Source organism: Dermatophagoides pteronyssinus, unplaced genomic scaffold (genome assembly GCF_027571235.1).
Source record: "Dermatophagoides pteronyssinus isolate colony J.1.1.1.1 unplaced genomic scaffold, Derpt_VIB-CSIC_2022.12 sq0005, whole genome shotgun sequence".
NCBI classification, from domain to species: domain Eukaryota; kingdom Metazoa; phylum Arthropoda; class Arachnida; order Sarcoptiformes; family Pyroglyphidae; genus Dermatophagoides; species Dermatophagoides pteronyssinus.
The window spans coordinates 1,932,945-1,955,291 of NW_027461529.1; the positions used below are offsets into that span (position 1 = coordinate 1,932,945).

Consider the following 22,347-nt stretch of genomic DNA (forward strand, 5'->3'; position numbering starts at 1 on the left):
ACAGAAAAAAAAAATTTTGGACAACATCCGAAACATTTTGAAAAAGGCAGCCAACATCACAAACATATGGCAACCAAGAAGATGCAAAGAAAAAAAATCATCCGCATCATTTGAAAGATTTGCCTTATAATATTCCGGGGGTTTTACAAACAAAACATCAAATTATTTTCAAATTTAACAAACGATGCGTACAATTAGTAGAAAAAACAAAACAAAATTACAATTATTAGATTCAAATGAAGAAGGTAACAGTGAGTATAATTAAAAACAGTTTTTTTGTTTTGTAACAACAACAGAAAAAAAATCAAATTTTTTTTTTTAAATTACTTGTCGATATTAATTAACATTTTAATTTATCACCCAACTTTGACAACAAATGAAATTTTTATGTTGTTGTTCAAATCAATCGATTATTGAAAGATTGGATTATCAACCAAAAAAAAAGAAGAAATTATTAATTCCGGAACAGCTGAACAATATGAAAAACGAATGAAACAAAGAGAAAAAAAATCATTCAAATCATCATCAGATCCGTCAATGAAAATATCCGTAAAACAATTGGATTATTCTGTTATTACTGTTATATTATACAAAAAAAATGACGAAACAACGAACCGAACCAAAATGAAAATGAATGTTGTCAGTGTGGATCAAAAAAAAGAATTATTAATATATTATGAAGCTCCGATGGATGTTGATGATGTTCAATGTTATAAAAAATTCGTATAGAATGGAATATCATCATCATCATAGTGTGTTTGAGTAATTCAAACATTTGAAACAAGGCAAAATGATGATGATGATGATGATGACAAAGATGGATTCGTTAACAAGAGAGAGAGAGAGAGAGAGAGAGAGAGAGAGAGAGAGAGAGAGAGAGAGAGAGAGAGAGAGTGAGATGGAGATGGAGATGGAGAGAATTGAGGTGGTAGGGAAAAAACGAAACGAAACTCATCCATCTTGACTTGCCATTCATCATCATCATCATAAGCATCAACAAAACAACAACGAAAAACTTGAACCAAAAAAAATACGATAGGAAAACCCATCTTGATCCAAGAGAGTGAGAGAGAGCCAAAATAAGAAACAAAAAAAATGAGATTCTTGAAAATGTTTACAGCAGAAAAAATACATTTTCTTCATTTATTCAGAGTAAAGAATTGCTAATTTTTTTTGCCTTACAATTTTTTTTGCCTTACGTCTGAAATGAAACAAACAAACAAAAACCATTCAATCATGTTGTTCAATGTGAAAAAAACAAACAATTTGGAATGGCGATTGGATAAAGAAAAATTTCAAACTTTATCGGTATGTATGTCATCATTAGCTGATGATGAATGTGAAATGATCATCCATGTGCATTATTTTCACATTCAAAATATTGGTAGGAATAAAAAAAAACATTTGACAAAATTTGATTTCAAGAATTTCATTATCACTTTGTGTCAACCTAATTATGCAGAGAATTCATAACTAGAACCAACAACAACAACAACAACAAAAAATTCGTGACAAAATTCAATATAAAATTCTGTGATTTTATTTTTATCATTATTATTATTCATTTTAAGAATAATGTATGAAAACAAATTAATAATAATAATAATAAACAATCTTGATGAATTTTGCATGCATACAACTATTTTTTTTTGTTTTGTTTCATTTTGCACATCAAAACAAAAAAACAAAACAAAAATGATGCGGCTGTAATACAATTAAACGATGGAAAAATAGACAAAATGAAACACACACACACACACACACATGAGATATATGTGTGTGTTATGATCCAGAATAAATGATGCCAATTTTCATTTTTTTCGTCTCCCTTTCTCTCTCAATGATGATGATGATGATGAGCTCAAACACATATACATTCCAGAAAATAAAGGACTAAAAAAAACAAATTTCCATCATCATAATCGTTGCCCTCTTCTAATCATTATTCACAGTAAATTTGTTTAATTATTAGCCAAAGAAAGAAAGAAAGAAAGAAGAAAAACAAATAGAGAAATTTATCATTTTTTTTTTCTCTCTCTCTCTCTCTCTCTCTCTAATAGACAAAGTCAAATTTTCTTTGAATATAGAATGTTGATGAAAAGAAAAAACGATAGATAGATAGATAGAGAATAGAATCGTCCAAGAATAAACATTATTTAGATGATGATGTGATGATTCAGCCAAGTATGTTTGATGATTTAATGATTATTATTATTATTATATAAGCATCCATAATAAATGATGATCCATATGTTGTCCTCTTTTTTTTTGTTTGGCTGTTTCATTTTCACACTATCAATGTATGAAAATTCAATGCAAATTCTTTTTGCTTGCTTACATTGCATTGCATTGAATGAAAAACAAAAAAAACAAAAATAAAATAAACACCGGCTGCTATCAATTATTATTTTCCATTATATTGGTTCATTGAAACACAAAAAAAAAAGAAAAGAAAAGATTCATAAATCAATCCTTTCAATCTTTTGCTTGCTGCAACATATTTTTATCATTCTGATGACGGCCAGAAAATTCCAAAAGAAAAAAAAAAATACCTAAATCATTTTGCGATAGAAAAAAATAAAATCCAACACACAAATCATATCATCATCATCATACGAACTTTGGCCTTGCTCATAATTCATTCATTCTATTTGAGTTGATTTGATTTTTTTGGTTCAATTTCGGATTTATAGTAAAAACAACAACAAAGTTTTTTTTGATTTGTTAAACCAAAAAAAAAAAAAAAAAAAAACAGTTTGATTAGATTGCATGCAAAAAAATTCATTCATTCATTCATTCAATCAATCAACCATTCAGACTAAACAAAACGTGCTAATTTGCTATCTATGTGTGTGTGCCTTTTTCTTGATGAAATAAACATTGGGGCAAGAAAAAAAAACACTGCCGAAAGGCATCCAATTTCATCAGCCATCATCATACAAGAATATTGAAATCAACAGCAACAAAAAACGAAAGGAATGCCAACGAAAAAAGTTTCCGGTTTTATTATTATTATTATTAACATGATTGCAACATTAGTAAAATCAATGTTGAAGAAAAAACAAACAAATAACAAATGTTAAAGAATGCCAAACAACAACAACAACAGCAGCAAAAAAAAGCAACAAAGTTAAATTTATCATTTAATTAATGATGATGATGATAATAGTTTTTTGGTAAAGATTTTCTTTTCCCTTGTTATTTTGTTATTCAAGAAATTGGAAATTTTTTTTGGAAAAATATAAAGAATTTTCATCATAATCATCATCATCATCATCAAAGAATGTTATATGATATAATATTTTGTTTCAACAATCAAAAAAAAAAAAACAAAACAAAAATTCTTTGATAAAAAACTTTTTTGGTGGCATAGCTCTTCAAAGAAGATATATATTTTTTTCACTGTTAGAAATTTTTTTTGTATTTGTAATTGGATACGATTAAGTAGGAATTGAAAAAAAATATAAAATAAAATTTCCAACTATAACAATAATGATGACAGGCAAACATCCAATGTTGATGATAACAAAAAAAGAAAAATAAAGTCTTAAAGAAATCTGAGCGACTAGAATGTATTTTTTCTTATTCTTCTTCTTCTTCTTCTGGGTAGACATCTTTATTACATTATAAATAAAATTCTTATTCTTTTCATCATCATCATCATTATCATCATCCGTTGTTGTTGTTGTTGTTGTTATCGTTGCAATTCAGAGAGAGAGAGAGAGAGAGAGAGAGAGAGAGAGAGATTGTTTTCCAAACCAAAACCAAAGCCTATAGTGTTGTTCCAAGTGAAAACAGAAAAAAAGGCAAAAAAGAATCAAGTTAAAAGCTTCTTCTTCGTTTACATTTTCTTATATTCTGGATAAGAAAAGAATTTGTTGCTGTTTGATTTTTTTGTTTTTGTTTTTAGTTTTTTTGATGATAACGAAGATGTTACACTGAAAGATACATTGATCCATCATTTGTGTGTGTGTTTGTGTGTTTGTCAAAACAAAATGAAAAACAATCTTCAAAAAAAGTAAGAAAAATTATTATTATCATCATCATCATCATCAAAGATTAACTTGATGAAATGATTTTTTTTCTCTCTCTCTCTCTTTGTTTCATCAAAATAATGAATATATGAAAATACAAAGGAAAACAAAATACAAATGTTATGAATATAATATGAACATACGAATCATATGAATGTGATGAATGAGAATAAAAAAAAATATTATTATTATTATTCTGATTCTGTTTTGGATTCATCTAAACAACAACAACAACAACAACATTGAAATAATAACATCAAAAGCCCTTGGAGACTAGAATTCTCTAGCTCGATGACCACCATATCATCTTGTTGTTGATGATGATACATATTGTCATTTTTTTTTGGATCTAGCTAGGGAAAATGATAATCATAAACCAGAAAACAAAAACAACATAATATAATCAGTGTGTGGATGGAAAAATTCTGTAAACGAACAAAAATTGAATGAGAATTGAAAATGATAAAGAGAACGTTATTTTTTTTTGACAAACACACTCACAGAAATGAATATTCTCAGGATGAACATCAACAACAACAACAACAGCAAAACGGATATTATGCGATGAGATTTCTCTCTGTGTATGTCTCGCTCTCTCCTATCTGATATAATAAATCAAAAAATGTAGAGAATATATATTCTTGGCCTCTACACGGTTATTTGGTTTGATTCAGTCAAATCAGTTGTTGATATCGATGTGTGTGTGTGTGTTTCAGTATGTCTCTATGGATTTTATTCATTGTTAATGATAAACATTATTATCATCATCATCATCATACGGTGGTAATAATAACGAGAAAAAAAAACAAGATGTATTTGTTGTTGTTGTTGTTGTTCAATGAACTACAAAAACAGTTTTGTTTTGTTTTTTTTTTGTTGTCATTGTTCAATGTGACAAAATGTTGTTTTATCCATTGTGTATGTCTGTGTGTGAAACCAATTTCATAATTGGATATTCACTCATTTATAAATAGTGTGTGTGTGTTTTGTCATCAATGTATACATTATCGGTGAGTTTTTGGGTTTTTTATTATTATTTTCTGGTTGTCTTCTTGGTCTAGGCCATAGGGGAAATCAACATTATTGATTGGAAAAATGATAAAATAATTTTTTTTCGATCAATGATAATTGAAACAACAACAACAACAACAATAGAAATGTCATTCGATTTTTTGTTGAAAAAGGAGAGAACGAGAGATGAGAATCTATTTATCGATTGCAATTAATTATTGTAATTTGAACCACAGAAAAATGACCAGAATTCATTTCAATCATTATTTAGTATCATATTAACAAGTGTTTTATAGTCATAATCAAAATTTACTAAATATCATAACAAAATTGCAATTTGATTCAGACTAAATGGCCTTTTTTTCTCAATTCTGTTTTGTTTTTTTGGGATGCAAAACAAACAAAAATGGAAACAAAATTTGACGGAAATTGAAAATGTTAAAAAACAACAACAAAAACAAAATACCAATATAGATCATCAACCAAAGAATAATGTTTCTGTTTTTTTTGAGAAAAAAAAACATTGATGGTAAAAATGATGATGAAGACCCGGGGTAAAAAAACCAAAGAATCCAATGACACAGAATCGATATAAGATGATGATGATGTTGATAATAATGGTTAGGATGAATGAATTTCTTGTGAAAAAAATATGTGGATTCAATGAAATCTTTTCGTTTGACAAAAATAAAATGAATGAATGAATAGGGAACGAACAAAAAAAACCATATAAAAAAAAGATATAATACAAGGAGAATTCAATATTGAAAAAAACATTTGAATTCATTTTTTTTCATTTCGAAAAAAAAGAAAAGAAAATTCTGAAAAAACCGAAAAGAAAGAATTATCAAGCAATTTTCGGGTCTAGTGTTTTTCTCTTTTTTGTATCATCGTTTTTATTCATCGAAAATGAAATGGTGCCATATTTTGTTTTGCTAGCGAAAAATGCTAGAAAATATGCAATATGTTTCTGTATTCATTTCAGGGATTCTCTTCAACAAAAATCTTCATATTTTGGATATATCTTCTTCTTCTTCTTTGTACATAATTGTATTTGGGTTGATGGTAATAAGCAGTAGTGAGTGAGTGAGTAAGTGAAATATAAAATGTAAAATGTAAAATAATTGGAAAAAAATATATATTTACGAATCACAATAGCAAAAGTGAATGGTGATATGGTTGTTGTTGGTTGCTTTTTATTGAAAATGAAAAAAAAAATTTCCTGTAAAGTTTTTTTTCATATTTTTTCACGTTTTTCTTAATAATAATAACTGTCGTAATTTTTCCCGGATTTAATTCACCAAGAAAGAAAGTGAGTAAGAGAGAGGGAGAGAGAGAGTGATAAGAAAAGAATCCAAAGAGGATCATTTTCTGGGTAGAAAAAAAACTTTTCTGATTCTTTCGATGATGATGATGATGATCCTTTGAGAAGAAAAGAAAAGAAAAAGACAAGGTAAAAATCTGGTTTTGGTTGATTTTCAGTATTTTTTTGTTTGTTTCTACTGTTTAAAAACCATGATGATTATTCGCATTTCTCTAAACAGCAAATTCTGTAAATAAAACAGATTTTGCTTGTTTGATTTTTTTTCCGAAAGAATTTTCATTGAAACTTGTTTGTTTTGTTTTTAAAATTCTTCAAAGAATCAAAATGAATGAAAAGTTTTTATTCTTCTTTATATTTTTTTTTACAAATTTATTCATCGAAGAAAACCAACCAACAGCAAAGCGGCATCAAACACAGAGAGAAAACCGAAATTGAAATTGTAACATTTTCTCTGTGTGTGTGTTTGCCATCATTTGATTGTCATCATCAAATAGAATGAATGGTGAATAATAACGATCATTCAAATTAAAATTGTTTGTTTTTTGTTCGTTTCTCCATTTGGTCGAAAGAGAGAAAACAAAAAAATCAAACAAAAAAACCCGAAATCATTTGAATGAATTTTTTTTTATAAACAAAACTTGAAAACTTGAAACAAATGTCGATGAGAATAATTAATTGTTTTGTTTCGAAACGAAACAAGAAGAAGAAGAAACAAAAACCGCATCACATTTGGAAAACAACAACAAAGAAAAATTTGCCTAAAAACAGCCGCAAGAAAAATATAATGTAAAAAATCTTTCTGGAAATATTTCTCACTTTTTGATTAATTCAAAAAAAAGAAAGAAATCTAGTTCATTGGCCTTCAAGAATCAAGAATTACAATGAATACAATGTACAAAATGAAGATGATGAATATTTTTTCAAAATCACTAACTAACTAACCAGGCAAATTCAATAATCAAACACTTTTTTTGGGAGAAAGGGGAATGTGCGTGTGAAAATAGACACAAAAAAAATTTTTGATACAATTGTTTCCGGCGGCTATTTATACTCAACCAACACACGCACACAATCAAACAAACACACGTACTTGGCATCAAACTTTGGATTTCGATTCATTTGTTTGATTGACAAAAAACCAAAAACCAAAAAACGTATTGAAAATCAATGTGCCAAAAAAGAAAAAAAAACGCAAAACTAATTTACAAATGTTTAATGTGTGTGTGTTTTTACCCAAAAAGAAATACTAGAATATAAATCTTTTCCCAAAAAAAAAAATCAAAACAAATCTAAAAGCAATAATAATAATAAAAACGGTTAAATAGTTTTTTTCGCAAACAAATTAAATGTTCATAGTTGTGGAACCAAAAATGAGAAAATCATCATCATATTTTTTTCTATACGATATGTTTATACGAATATTATAATCAGGCTGACTAACTAACTAATTCTGTGAAAATATAGAGAAAATGAGAGAAAGTTTGGAGAAAAACAAATAAACAAAATGAAAAAAATTTCGAGCTTAAACCAAATCAATTTATCTATTCAGATATATACAGTATATATTTACAATTGGCAAAAACCAAAACCAAAAAAACCAAAACAAAAAGGAAACCTATTTTGAACAACAAACCAACAACAAAAACATAGGGAAATTGTGTTCAAAAACACACGAGAATCAGTATTTTACATTGGAGTAGCAAAATAAAGAATAGAATTGAACACACACACAACGGAATTCAAGAATTTCGGAAAAAAAAGAAGAATATCGATGCAATTTGATCGATGTGTATGATTGTTGTTGTTGTTGTTATTGGTGTGAGAGTTTGGTGTGTGTGAAAACAAGTTTTTATTTTCGCTTCAAACAACATTGATAGACGATTTTTTTTTGTTGTTGTTCGGTTCGTTTTTGAACATTGTATGTCGACGAAAAATTATTATTATCGGGTAAATTTCGAGGTCGATGAGGTTTTGTGAACAACAACAACAAAACGGAAAATTCTTTTTGCTGTTTCTGTTTATGGTTTGTAACAAATTGTTTCAGATGTTTTCTGGGAAATTTATTTTTTTTTCTCCAACAATGATCGTTTATTTTTGGAAAGTTTTTTTTTCCTATTCTTGTGTGTGTGTGAAGAAATATTGATGGAATTTATCAGAGGTGTAGCGAGAGGGGGTTGCATCGTGTATCATAAGATTCCATTTTTTTCCACTTCTAATTGAATCATTCAAGCGAATATCAAATTAAATTGAGTTTTTTTTTCTAAACAAGTTAACCAAAGTCCATTCATTCATTGATTTCTGAAAAGAGAAAAATGTGGGAATTTCAGCAAAAAATGGATTTTATTTAAATCAATCCTTTTGTTGAAATTAGCCAGTCAATACTGTCAATTGAAAAAAAAAATTAAATTTGATTTTCATCTGATGTCGGTGATGATAAAAAATGTCAATCGAATCTTTTTTGAACCGTTTTTCAATCAAAATTCGAATCAAAATTTTCATTCAATTTAAAATCTTTCGGGTAAAAAAATCTGTGAAAAAAAATGATGAGAATTTCATTTTTTCCATCAACAGAAATAATGATTTTCATCATCAACATCAAATGATAAGAAATTCTGTTTCTTATTATCAATCATCATCATCATTGGATAAATCTAATTTGTAAAGCAATGAACAACAAAAAAAAATTAAAAGAAAATGAAAATTGTGTTGAAATCATTTTCATCCAAAGAATTATTGTTTGTTTTGTAATCAATTTCTTTTGTTAATGAAAAAAACATCTTTTCGGTACAAAAAACAACCAGAGATGTCATATAAGAAATGAGAAAAAAAAACATAAACCGTTGACAACAACAAATTCATTTCGTTTTGTTTCGTTGTTTGTTTGTATGTCGGTTAAGTTTTAATTATTTTTTCTTGCTTTAACACTGTGTTTGAATTGGTAATTTTCATTTGGATGAAAAAAAAAACAAGAAAGATTTTCGTTTTTCAATTGGATTTGTTTGTTTTTTTTTATTCGAGCGAAAAAAAAGACCTTATTATTACATTGACAAATGATGGTTTTGGCTTAAAAGCCAAGCCGAACAACAACAAAAAACCACCGTCGAGAATCCTAAATACATTCGATTAGTGAAGAGAAATTTTTTGCTTTAGCTAAATGAAGAAAAAAAACAGAATTGTGAAAGAATTAGCTTCAAATGAAAAAAAAGAAGAAGAAAATCTAGCCAGAATCTAATCCATTCGACTGACTTGGTTGGATTCCAAAAACTAAACGAAACCAAACTAAATAAATTGGTTTTTTTCTCTTTCTCTCTCGCAAAACTTTGGCCAATAACGTTGATAATGATTGAGAGAAAAAACAAGAGATAATGTTAGTGTGGTTTTGTTTCAGCGAAGAAGATTCAAACCAACCAAATTCGGCAATTTAATCCTTTTATTTTCCACACGAATATTGGTTGAAGAAAGAGGAAAAGAGAGAGAGAGAAAAAATCGATCAAAACAAAATTTTTCTCTCATCAATTTCAATTTGTTTTAATTACAAATTACAAATCCTTTTTATATTGAATAATAATAATAAAATATATTTGGCTGGGATCAGTGAATTTTTTTTTTCGTTTTTCTCTTTTCTTGGAAGCCAAAATTAATTTGAAAAAATACATCATTTTTTAACGAAAATTTTAAATTCATCAACAGATGTTTATCATACTGAATAATGTTCAAGAGAAATAAATATTGATGCAGTACACATGATAATGATAATAATGATAATGATGATGATGATTGGTATTGAAAATGAAAAATTTAAAGGGAAATGATTCTTTCATCGTTCATTTGATTGATTCGATTGATTGATCGTTTTTTTTTTTTTTTTTTTTTTGATTCTAATATATATTTTATATTCTTTATAAATCGAAAACGATCAAACAAAAAAAAAAAACACAGGCAGGAAGCTTAAATGGGAAGAAAACCGGAAGATTCTTAGTTCCTGTGTGTATGTTCAGTGTATGTGTGTGTGTGTGTTTTTCTCGATTCTCGGTGCTTCTGTTATCTTTTCATTTTTGGTTCGTTTGGAATTTTTTTTCTTCTCTTTTGATTGCCAAAATTCTTTTGAATTTGAAAAAAAAACATAAAGACAGTTAAATCACACAGAAAGAAAGAAAGAAAGAGAAACAATTTCTTCAACAGAAAATCTTTCAAAAAAAAAAATGCTAATCTTGAAACCTTAAAGCTCAAAGCATTTCATTCATTCATTCATTCATTGAGTTTTTTAAAAGATCAAAATCTTGTCATTGACGAAAAAAATAGACAACCAATATGCGGAGATAAAATTCCAATTGGATATTTTATCGTATAATGAAACGAAAGAAAGAAGACGAAAAAGAAAAGATAAAATGTATCTCGGTTGAAAAAAAACCCAAGTGGTGTCTTCTGCGTGTGTGGCTAAACATTATCTTCTTCTCCTTTTTTTCCAATCATCACCAATCAACCAAGTAGAATTAGAATTTTTTTTTTTTGCTTTGTTTCCAAATCAATCATATTCAAAGCTTATTCTGTTTATGACAAGATTTTCAATCACAATTGAAAATCTATAAATAATGAATTTCCAAAAACAACCACTGATTGAAATTAACATTGTTTTTGCTGGAAAATTCAATTTAAAATCAAATCAAATCAAATCAAATCAATAAATTAAAAGAAAAAATTGATTGATTTTCATCATCAATATCATCATCAAGTTTTTTCTCCCTCATCATCCATTCATTCAGAAACTCAGAAAAAACTTGATGATGTTTGCAATGGCATCTATCAAATGATTTATATCATCATGGATCATATAGTGACACAGCTGCTTATTTTTCTTCTTTTTCTTCGTCTAGTTGTTGTTGTTGTTTGTTTCTGGAACCTCTCTCTCTCAATTCTATGGTTCATTACATTTTTGTCACATCAAAAATAGAACGAAATGATATATGTGTATGGATCATTTGAATTTTATCCAATCATGTTTAACATTTCACATTTTTTTTTCTTTTTTTTTGGAAGATTTGTCAGTTGAATAAACAGTTGATTGGAATGAATGAATGAATTACTGACAGACTTGAATAACCATAATGAAAAACAAAAACAAAAACAAAAATGGCTGACTGACCATTGGTCAACTTTGTTTTTTTTTCTCGGTTGGCTATTTAATTAAAGACAGGAAAAAAACGAAAAATTCCAGTTAATCACACACACACACACAGACAGTGAAAAAGTGGGTTTACAGATCTGGAAAAAAACGAAAAAAAACAAAAAAATTTTCATCTTTCTTTCTTTTATCCGCTACCAACTGACTATTAACTTGAATTGAATTGATACTTAACTACACAAACACCCACGCATACAAATTATAATGAACATCATTTAGTTTTTTGAATAGATAAGTGATATCCAATATCAAAAATGACATAATGATTACCATATGGTAACCACCAAACTGTATTTGACATTTTTTGGTTTTCAATTCACTTAAAGAAAATGTCACATTTGAAAATAGAAAACAAGCATCAAACATCAAAAATCAAGAAAAGAAAAAGAAAGATGACAACCATATAAGAGAAAATGTTGATGTACTTATTATGTAACCATGTTACAAATTTAACAAAAATTTTTTTTTGTTTCAATCAATGTCACATACAAACGCGTGTAACAATTCATTCATTCATTTCAATCTTTCTCTCACTTTATGCGCATGTTTTTTTGTATTTTTAGGTAAGATAATTTATTTGGTTAAATGTCCATTTCGATAGGTCCAAAACAAAAACAAAAAAACAAATATGATTCTTGGGCGACTATTTTGTTGTTGTTTATTGAATGTTTATTTATTTGTTTTTTGTTTTTCACTGTTGTTGGATAATGTTTGTGTGTGTGTGTGTGTGTAAATGATAATGGTGGTAGGTCCGGAATCATGGTTTGTTGCATTGGTGAAACAAGTAATAGTGTGAGAGATTCAAATTTCATTTAATATGATAATAAATAAACATCCATCATTCAATCACTCTGTATGTTTGTGTGTGTGTGTGTATGTGTGTGTAAATATATGGCGTATCCGATTCATTTTTTTCCCTTCATCTTCTTATTCTTTTCGTAAAACGATTTGCTTCAGCCAATTTTTATTTGGTTATTATTGTCGTCGTCGTTGTTGTTGTTGTTTTATGTCAGGGGTCAACGGCAGCGTGAATTTTTTTTCTGTTTGTGGATATGGACAGCATATTCTTTCTGATGACCTTTGCAAGTTTTTTTTTGTTTTGTTTCACTTCTTCTTGTTCAATAAGTCTACCAAAATTTTTTTTTTTCTTGCAAAATCAAAATCGGATTTTGTTTCTATAATAATAATTTCTAAGTGTTTCTAAATGTCACACATATGTGAATATTAAATGCCAAAAAAAACAAAAATGAAATGAAATGAAAAAAAACGACCATCATCGACCACCCGGTTGATGATTGTCGTTTTTTTGTTTTGTTTTGTTTGGTTCATTCATTCATTCATTCACATTTGATTCATAAATTCAAATTGATTGTAAATGGAAATGTGAATGAAAATATCCAAAAAAAAAAAAGAAAAAAAAAATTATTTATTGGAAACTTTACAGACTCCTTTTTTCTGCGACAATATACGAAACAGATTTATTTTGTCACACACCAAACACATTGGATATATATTGGCCGGGTGTCCAGAAACAACGATAAACAAAATTTCCATCAATTTTTCATTTTTCATTTCATTTTTTTTTGTTTCGAAAGCCCAAAGCACAAATCGTACATATATTATACAATCAATGTTCTTTTTTCTTTTTGTAAACACAATGATAATAGTAATGACAGAGACGATTTCTTTCTTTTTTTTTCATTATTACACAATAAATGTATGTAGGGACTGTTTTCATCTATGTTGTTGTTGTTGTTGTTTAGGATGGGGGTAGTATATGTCATGTAATAATAATTTATTATGTGTGGTCGGTAATGATTGTTGGTGGATAACAAACATGGGTGACATGTCATTTTGTCGAAATAGAAATAAATAACAAAAAAAATTTGTGACCTATACCCCGTATCACCATAATCGTTTTTTGTTTTGTTTTGGTCATAAATTTTCTGAATAGGAGAAAAAAAAAAGCACAAAGTTCAGAGGTTTGGAGGAGTGATCTTGACATATTGTGTAAAATAATATGAAACCAGTGTGTCTGTGTGACATCTGATCAATTTTTGATTAGAATTGATGCTAAATGTACGTGTAATATTGTATGTTTGTTACTATAGAATTAATTGAATCACGTGACTAATTTTATTATATCAAAAATTCGTGATATGGATCTAATTGATTTACTTTGTTGTTGTTGTTGTTGTTGTTGTTGTTGTTGTTCATATCAATCAAAATTGAATGTAGAAAAAAACATGACTTGTTGAATTTCTTTTACATTCTGAGATTATAATCAATTTAATCGCATTAATCAATGAGAGAGAGAAAAAAAAAGTTTTCTGATCAATCGAAAACCAATAATAATCAAAAAAAAAAAAGCACGTGTTTCATTCATTGTTTCTCTCATGTGATTCGATATCTCGATTTTTCTGTTTTTCTGGTTCAAATTCGAGAAACAAAAAAAAAAAAGAAGAAAAATTCCCAAATGAATTGACGAAAATGATATCGAATGATGATCACAAACACAGATATTGTGGTGGTGGTGGGGGAAATGGAAATTATTTGAAAACTCCAAAATCGATATTGTTTGAAAAATGTCAAATTTGACATCGACCGTGTTATCTAAAATGTGGTTTTTTTAAAGAAAAAATTCTTTCCATTCTTTCTTTTTTCATTCTCTGTTTACATATCGATATTACACCGAATCGAAAAAAAGATATTAAATAAAGTTTTACGTTTTTTTTTTTGAAGAGTTAATACCCTTCAGTATGGCAAAAAAAGAATAAGAAGAAGAGAAAATGCTGAAATAAAATGAAAAGCACGTCCAAAAAAAAAAAAAATTTAAAGAGAAAAAAACCAAAGAATCCAAAAATGAAGATCCCAAACAATAAGATTCAAGAGAAAAAATAATATAGAATCATATTGATTCAGTGGAATGAGAATGGAAAAAAATAACATTGAAACAAACAAAAAAAAAAAACATTTCCCAATTGGAAATTGAAAGTTTTTTACTTTTTTTCTCGTTGCCCATTATCCACTGTTACACTGTATTTTATCCTGTGAAATAATTTCAAAAGAATCAGACCAACAACAACAACAAAAAAGAAAAAAATCGAAATGAAATTTCGATTTCATCCTTGGTTCGGCAAAAATTTTTTCAACAATTTTTTTCTCCCGAAAAAAAAGTTGTTGTTGTTGTTGTTCGATTCGATGTTGTAGAAAAAAAAACATTCAACAACAACCAACAAAATGAACAATTTTCAAATTCTATGATGGTGGTGGATCATCATTTTTGTTGTTGTTGTTTGTGAAGTGGATATAAACACACTTGGTAAACACTGCACACATCGCATCATTTTCGCTAAACAAACTTATAAAAAAGAAAAGCGGCGCGCGAAAATCAAACAAACCGTATACGTAAACCTAAACTGAATAAAATGTGAAAACAGAATGTTTGCGTGACTAAACATCAACTGGTCAAAAAAAACGAAAATACGAAAACAAACATAGTGTGAAATATAACAGCAGCAGCCGAAAAAAATATTCGACACTTTTTCATGTGGATGCGGATGATGTGTAATTTTCTTTTCTTTCTTTTTGGTTTTTTTTCTCAGCAGAAAAAATAATTGCCATCAAAATTTCTTGAAATTAAATTAAATTAAATTAACGAGTTTCTTCTTTTGGTTTTGTTTGACAAAGATTTCAAACAAATCAAGTTTTTTTTCAGTAAAAAATATGGCCACAGCTGAAAAAAATGAAAAATCAATTCTGTGGTTTGATTATGGAGACCTGAACGCAACCAAGCTGATGCCGCTGTCAGTACGACGAAATTTTCCGGTATTTTTTTCGAATTGTTGTTGAATCGTGACAAGAAACGATAACAACAACAACAACGACAACAAAGAACCGTTCGAGTCTCAAAAAAAAATTCCTGAAAACTTTTCCTGAAAATTTTTTTTTATACAACAAAAATGTGTAAATCACAACAAGGTGTTTATTTGTTGAAAATTAAATTAATTATTTTTGATCAACAACAACTGAAGATTTCATCAAAATGAAAATCATTTTTGAATTCATCAAATGATGATGGAAAGTACTTGAAAAAATCATCATTTTTATTATAATAAAATCATAACATTTGCTTTGGGACATTTTTCTTTCCTGCTAACCGCATCGACCGCCTGATTCAATACAGATTCTGAAACCAGAAGAAAAAAATAAGAAACCAGAATGATGAATCAAATCAAATCAAATAATGATGAGAAACACAATTTTCATCATAAAAAAAATTTTCTGGTTTTGCGTTTAAAGAAAAAGAAAAATGCTCGAGGTTATTGAGAATCCAAACTAAGAATCTACATCTAAAAACATTCGAAAAAAAGATAAAACAGGAATATTCTTTGAAATTCATGATGACGATGATGTTTAATATTGAAACGTTATTATTATTATTATTAAAAAAACGATGAAAATTCAATTTTTTTTTATTTTCATTCTGGAATATGGTTTTCACTTTCATTTTTCCTCTCCCTCTTTACCACCCCGTTAGTATCCAAAATATCCATTTATTTCTTTCGGCTTAATGCACACACACACATGATGAAATTGAGAATTTCTTTTTGGCTTCTTTGCTTTTCGACAAATAAGGGAAAAAACATCTTAATTTTTTTTCATTCATTCAAGTTAACGATGATGATGATGATAGTGTCGATGATAATTAGCATCTTATTCATTCTGAATTGAATGAATTGAAATAACGATGTGTAAACGACATCCAAAAGATATTCTTTATGATAACATCAACAACAACAAAAAAAAAGCAAGATAAGAAATATAGGCCGGTATTATTATCGTGTTTTTTTTCTTGGATTCTGGTGGTGGTGGATAAGAACCAGTGATGATAGGTTACATAACATAACATAACATTATAGTTAGACAAAAATGATGAGGGTTAATGTTTTGAAGATGTTTTTTTTTCATGGAAAAAGTGTCAAAAAAAACAAAACGATGGTATCTGTGTAATGTGATGATGATGATGATGATGATCAAATGAATCGAAAAAGAATCGATTTTTTCAAGCATTCTTTCTCTGCTTCGCTTTTTGCTATTGGATGATCACTATTTTTGTTTTTGTTTTGTTTTTTTTTCACTACTGGATTCCATTCATCATCATATACGTTTTTTCTTATCTTATCTCTCATTTTCATTTTGTCAACATTTTTTTTCAATCTATCAATCTTTTTTTTCCTGAATAAAACCTAGAAAATACTGTATTTTGCATAGTATTTTGGTCCATATTGTCAACCAAGAGAACAAAAAACAGGAATGACAAATGATTCCAGATGACCGTCATCTTGAATCGAACGGAATTTCGTTACTGATTTTCTTTTTGTTTGTTTGTTTTGGGATTTTAAATTGTTTAGCATCATTAATTTCACAGGAAAAACAAAAAACAATGCATCATTCATAGAATACATGACACATTTAAAATGAAGAAAAAAAAACAAATACACACTTCATTATGACCTCATTTTCAACAAGAAGTAGAAAACATTTTTTATCGTTCTAAGTAAAATAATAAAAAACTTGTTGGACAACAACAACAAATCTCAGGTACATCACATCACTTCTCGCAAACACACACACGACATTCTTATAATTAATCAAAAAAAAAAAAAAAAATAAATTAATTTCGAAGAAAAACCAAACAAACAAAAAAAACTTACCTGAAATTGTACGGATGGTGATGATTTGAAAAAAAACTTGTCGCCTTATCCTGGTTTCTTTTTTTTCTGGTTTCTTTTGATTCAAAGAAAATGGTGTCGAAATAGTTGCTGTTTTCTGTTTCTCTTTTATTTCAAAGTTTCTTTTAATTTTTCAAATTGAATAGAGCAAATTTGCTAATGTTAATCTCATCATCATCATCATCATCATCATCATCAGTGACATGAGAAAAATTTGTTAATTAAACATTTAATTGTTTTTAAATTCATTTTTCATCATCATCATCATCAAATGATTATATCTGGATGATGATAGCGATAGTAAATGGTGACGATATAGAAATTATCTATAATAAATAAAAAAAAATGTCAAAGGTCGTCGTTGTCGTTTTTTTGGTTGTTTTTGGTTGGTGATTATTTCATCAAAAGAATTATCATAATGATGATTATGACATTTTCCCGTCACTCTCAATTCACTATTTCTACTTCGTCCGTCTTGTTGTTGTTGTAGTAATTTTTATCTTTGCGTGTTTGGTTTGTTTGTTTGATAAAATGAATGTCATTCAACGTCGTTTGTTTTGTTGTCGATTCAATGCAATGATTTTCTTCTTCATTATTTTCTGTTTCACCTGTAAACATAATATAAAATGAAAGAAAAGAACAGATGTTAATATTCACAGGTATAAAATGGATTCTTATGAATGAAATAGAAAAAAAGAAGCAAAATTCATGAATAAATATATGAAAAATGTTTGTAAAATACAATAAATAAGATGTAATTATTATTCAATTGATCCAAATGTCAACAGAAATAAACGAACAAATAACGCTGATGAAAAAGAAATTTTTTTTTCTACCGAAAACCTATCATCATCATGGAAATTTGAGCTTATAAATTGAATGACATCGATTTTTTTTCTCTCGCTACATTATATCAGTGGAATAAAAAAAAATACATTTTTTTTGTCACTTGAACATCATCGATATCGTCTTTTTTTTCTGTTGTTGTTTAAATAATCCAAATCGGTACAACCGAAAAGGAAAATGAACGATAATACCATTCAAAATACTATTGATATATGGTCAAAGGTCACATCATAAGCATCCATTTTTTTTTTTTGCTTGACGATAATTTAAAGATTAACTTTATTTTTGTTATTTTTATAAATATATTAAGTAGGTTAAACACCCGAAAATCTCTTCAAAGCCAAATTTAAGCGAATTGCTTTCGATTCTAATTTATAAAAAGATATTCTGGCTGTCATTGGAATTTGAAAATGGATACTTTCTTTTCGTTTTCTGATTATGATTAGCATTCTTTTGTTTTTTTTATTATAATCTTTTACATTAAACAAATAATCGTTGTAAAATGATAATTTTTCTCGAATGATTTACACATTTTAACTGCAAATGAAAGAATTTTTTTTTATATTTGCTGTCCAAAATTCTGTACATTTGTTTGACATATTACACACAGAATATATAAAGCTCATCATCATCATTGGCAACTGTAAGATGATGATGTAAACAAACAAACATTGACAACAACGACAACAACATTCTTGACTAAATTAACTTGGCAAAAAAAAAAAAAATTGTAACCAATGATTTTCTTATATGGAATTGAATGAAAATTGTAGAATTTTATTTTTCATTTACTTTACTTTTAACAGCAACAACAACAACGACAACAACAATCCACCATAGACACGGAATTTTATTCTTCATTCCATTTCATTTTCTTCTGGATCGCTTGGTTTTGGGTATGATGATTTTATTCTTTACTCTCTCTTTCTCTCTCTCTCTCTCCCTTGACTACCATCCCCACCCAGAACTACATGTATGTAGAAATAACGAAAATAGGCTTAACTATGACATACACAAACAGTCATCATCATCATCAAAAGAAAATGAATCCTGGAACAGAATCTAATGGACTTGAATTATTATTATTATTATTATTATTGAAGAAGTTGAAGAATATAATAAGCCAAAGAATTTTTTTTTCATTCTATTTTTCTTTTGATTTCGTTTGTTTGGTTCACTTATTTTGAATGAAAATTCTTTCTTTTTTTTCTGATGAACTTCGAAAACTCTCTCTCTCTCTCTCTCTCTCTCTCTCTCTCTCTCTCTGGCACACTCTATAATTCAAAACATTAGCGCCAAAAAAAATAAAGCCAACGACATCATTATTATTATGGTGTTTCGTACGTGTGTGTGCGAACGAGCGAGTGAGTGTATTTCACACAATTTTTGTTTTTTGTTTTTCATTTATTCATTCGTTGTTTTTCCGTTTTTTTTTTTTTTTTTTTTGGTCTGGTTGTTGTTTTGGAACATTGTCAAATTTGATTCAAAGTGACAGTTTTCTTTTTCGTTGTTTTTTTTTTTTGGTTTCTAATGGTTCTGAACATTGTTGTTGTTAATGTTAATCGGAAAAAAACAACATTGCAAAAAACATATCGATAGTATCGATGTTTTCGATCATCATTACTCTTCCAAAAAAAAAAAATAATATTTTGACTTGTGGATTCGATTTTTGTTTTGGATTCGAATCTTCGAATGTTACTGAAAATATTACGAAATAAACTTCAACGACAACCACTCTATTCAACCAGAACAAGAAAATTCTTCATTTGTTGATGACAATTTCGATGGAAATTTCACACACACACACAGCAGCCATTACATAAACGTTTTAAGAAAGTGAGAAAAAATAAATTCATGATGGTAATAAATAAGTCAATCATCATCATCATCATCATCATCGTTTGGATTTCTAAAATCTGAAAAAATCATTCAAAATAATCGTATGGAATATATAAATAATTTTTTGTTGTTGTTAAAGATTCTTTCATTTCAGAAAATTTTTCTCATAATCATTTCGTTGTTGGTCGGTCGACGATCATAAGGAAGGATTAATAACTGAGATACAAATCAACCAAAAAAAAAATCCCATACAAATAATTCTTGATTTTTTGTTCAATTCATGAATAAAATTTATGTGAACTTAACATCGAAATAGAGAAGTAAAGAAAAGAAAAGAGTTTCATATTACCCGATCACATCATCATATTGATATAAATCGTAAATTTGTTTGTGAAATTTTGTTTTCGCTTAACGGATGACATTTGCCAGTAACTGACTGACTGACTGACTTGACAGCCAGTAAAGTCTTTAGATGATTATGATGACGACCAATTTTCTTGTCAAAAATTTTTTTTCCATTCTTTAAAACTCATCCTCGCAATTCAAAAAATGATTTTTGAAAATTTTTTTTCTGGCTTTCAAAAAAAACACTGACAGGATGCTGCAATGTATTGTGCAAATTGTATGTGTCATAATTCTTCAGTATTTTCAAAATCCTGAATGATGCCGACAAAAATAATTTTCGCTTGTTGAATATTTGCAGTAAATTTTTTTTTCTTCTGTTCAATTTACGAAGAATCAAGAATCTTTTTTTTCGGTTTTCCTCTTCTTCCATCGACTAAGGATTCTCAATCACATACCGATTATGGATTTTCACAACCAACCAACCAAAAAAAAACCAATCACAAATTCAAAAAAAAATTCACATAACATATACCTGCTGAGACAAACATACCCGAATGAATGTCATCATACAAAAATTAATTAACCCTGTGTGCATGTTTGTTTATGATGATGATTTGTTGGCTACTGGTTTGCTGTTGTGGATACAGAAAAAAGATAAAAAGATGATGATGATGAACACAGATACAATCATAATCATAATTCGGATTTTTTTTTATTCTTCAAAAATCCGCTTTACTGGATTTTCTTTTGCTTATCAGCTTTTTTTATTTTCTTTCGAAACAACATAAATTTTTCTTCTTGTTTTTTTTTCGTTATAACTTCTTGAATTCGGTATGTGTTCAAAGAGTGACAGCCATAATCATAATCATAATCATCATCAAACAAACATCATGGTGGCCAGAAAAAAAAACAGATTGAAATTATGCTTATCAACATCAATATCATATCATATCATATTTTTTTTCAATGTCATATTCTTGTTTCATCATTTATGGATGGATATTTTTTTTTCTCGATTTGTCGATGTTACTTGAAAAAAAAACTTTTAAAAAAATTGAACGAAATAATTTTAATGATTTTTCAAAGATCTATCTGTTTTTTCCTTTTCCCCCTACTCTCCATTCTGCTTTTCGACCCATAACCTTTACCTGTGTGTGTCTATCTGATAATGTATTTGTTTGTTGAAATTAATGTTCAATTCCTTTGATGGTAGTGGTGGTGATGATACTAGCGGTTGGCTATTTGGTGTATCCTAATAAAAAGGTGGTTGTCATAATTTGAAATGATTTTTTCTTTTCTTTTTTTACTTCATTTATCAATGATCATGATCATCATCATCATAACCTTTCGTCGTACATAACCAACAAGCGAGAAAAAAGTCATAAAATTTTTTTTTTTCTAAATTCAAATCAACATCATCGACATCGATATTATGGTTATGTAATGCTTGCGGCTATTATTATTATTTTGGTTACCTTTTTTGCTCTTATCATACATTTGAATGATGATGGTGAATGTTTGTTAGTTAAATGATGATGATGATGACCAATGTTGATCAAGGTTGATAATGTTCAAAGAAAGAGAGAAAGGTTGGTTGGTTGGTAATTTTATTTTATTTTTTCTTCGGTTCATAGATCTTTCGTTTGTTTTTGTTTTTGAAAATTTCAAATATGGATGACATCTATTTTTTTTTCATTCATTGAACGAAATCAAATGCTGCACCTAGATTTTTATTACTACCTATGGCAACTATACTATGTAAATGATAAATTGAATGGTAAACATTTTTCTTTTGACATTTTCGATCGATATGTATACACAAAAGGTGTGTGCAAGCGCGCGTGTTATTATCAAACAAAAAAACAAACAAATGAAAATCGATTCATTTATCATTTGCTCAATGAATGTGATTTAATCGATAATTATGATTTTTTTTTCAACAAAATGTGACAATTTCATTTTTGTACAAAATTCTATATAGAATAACTAAACGACCATCACAAAACGATTGAGATAACCAACGACCAACGA

The 22,347-nt window shown here is 28.0% G+C and overlaps 1 protein-coding gene across 2 annotated transcripts in view; it reads right to left on the bottom strand.

Annotated features, from left to right (window-relative positions):
• Positions 1–22,347, bottom strand: part of LOC113789868 (plexin-B-like) — a 54,901-nt gene that overhangs the window by 22,957 nt on the left and 9,597 nt on the right. For both annotated transcript variants that reach the window (XM_075820025.1, XM_075820027.1), the window contains exon 2: positions 17,269–17,894. The gene's annotated coding sequence lies outside the window, so the exon portion shown is untranslated. The remainder of the gene's footprint in view (positions 1–17,268; positions 17,895–22,347) is intronic.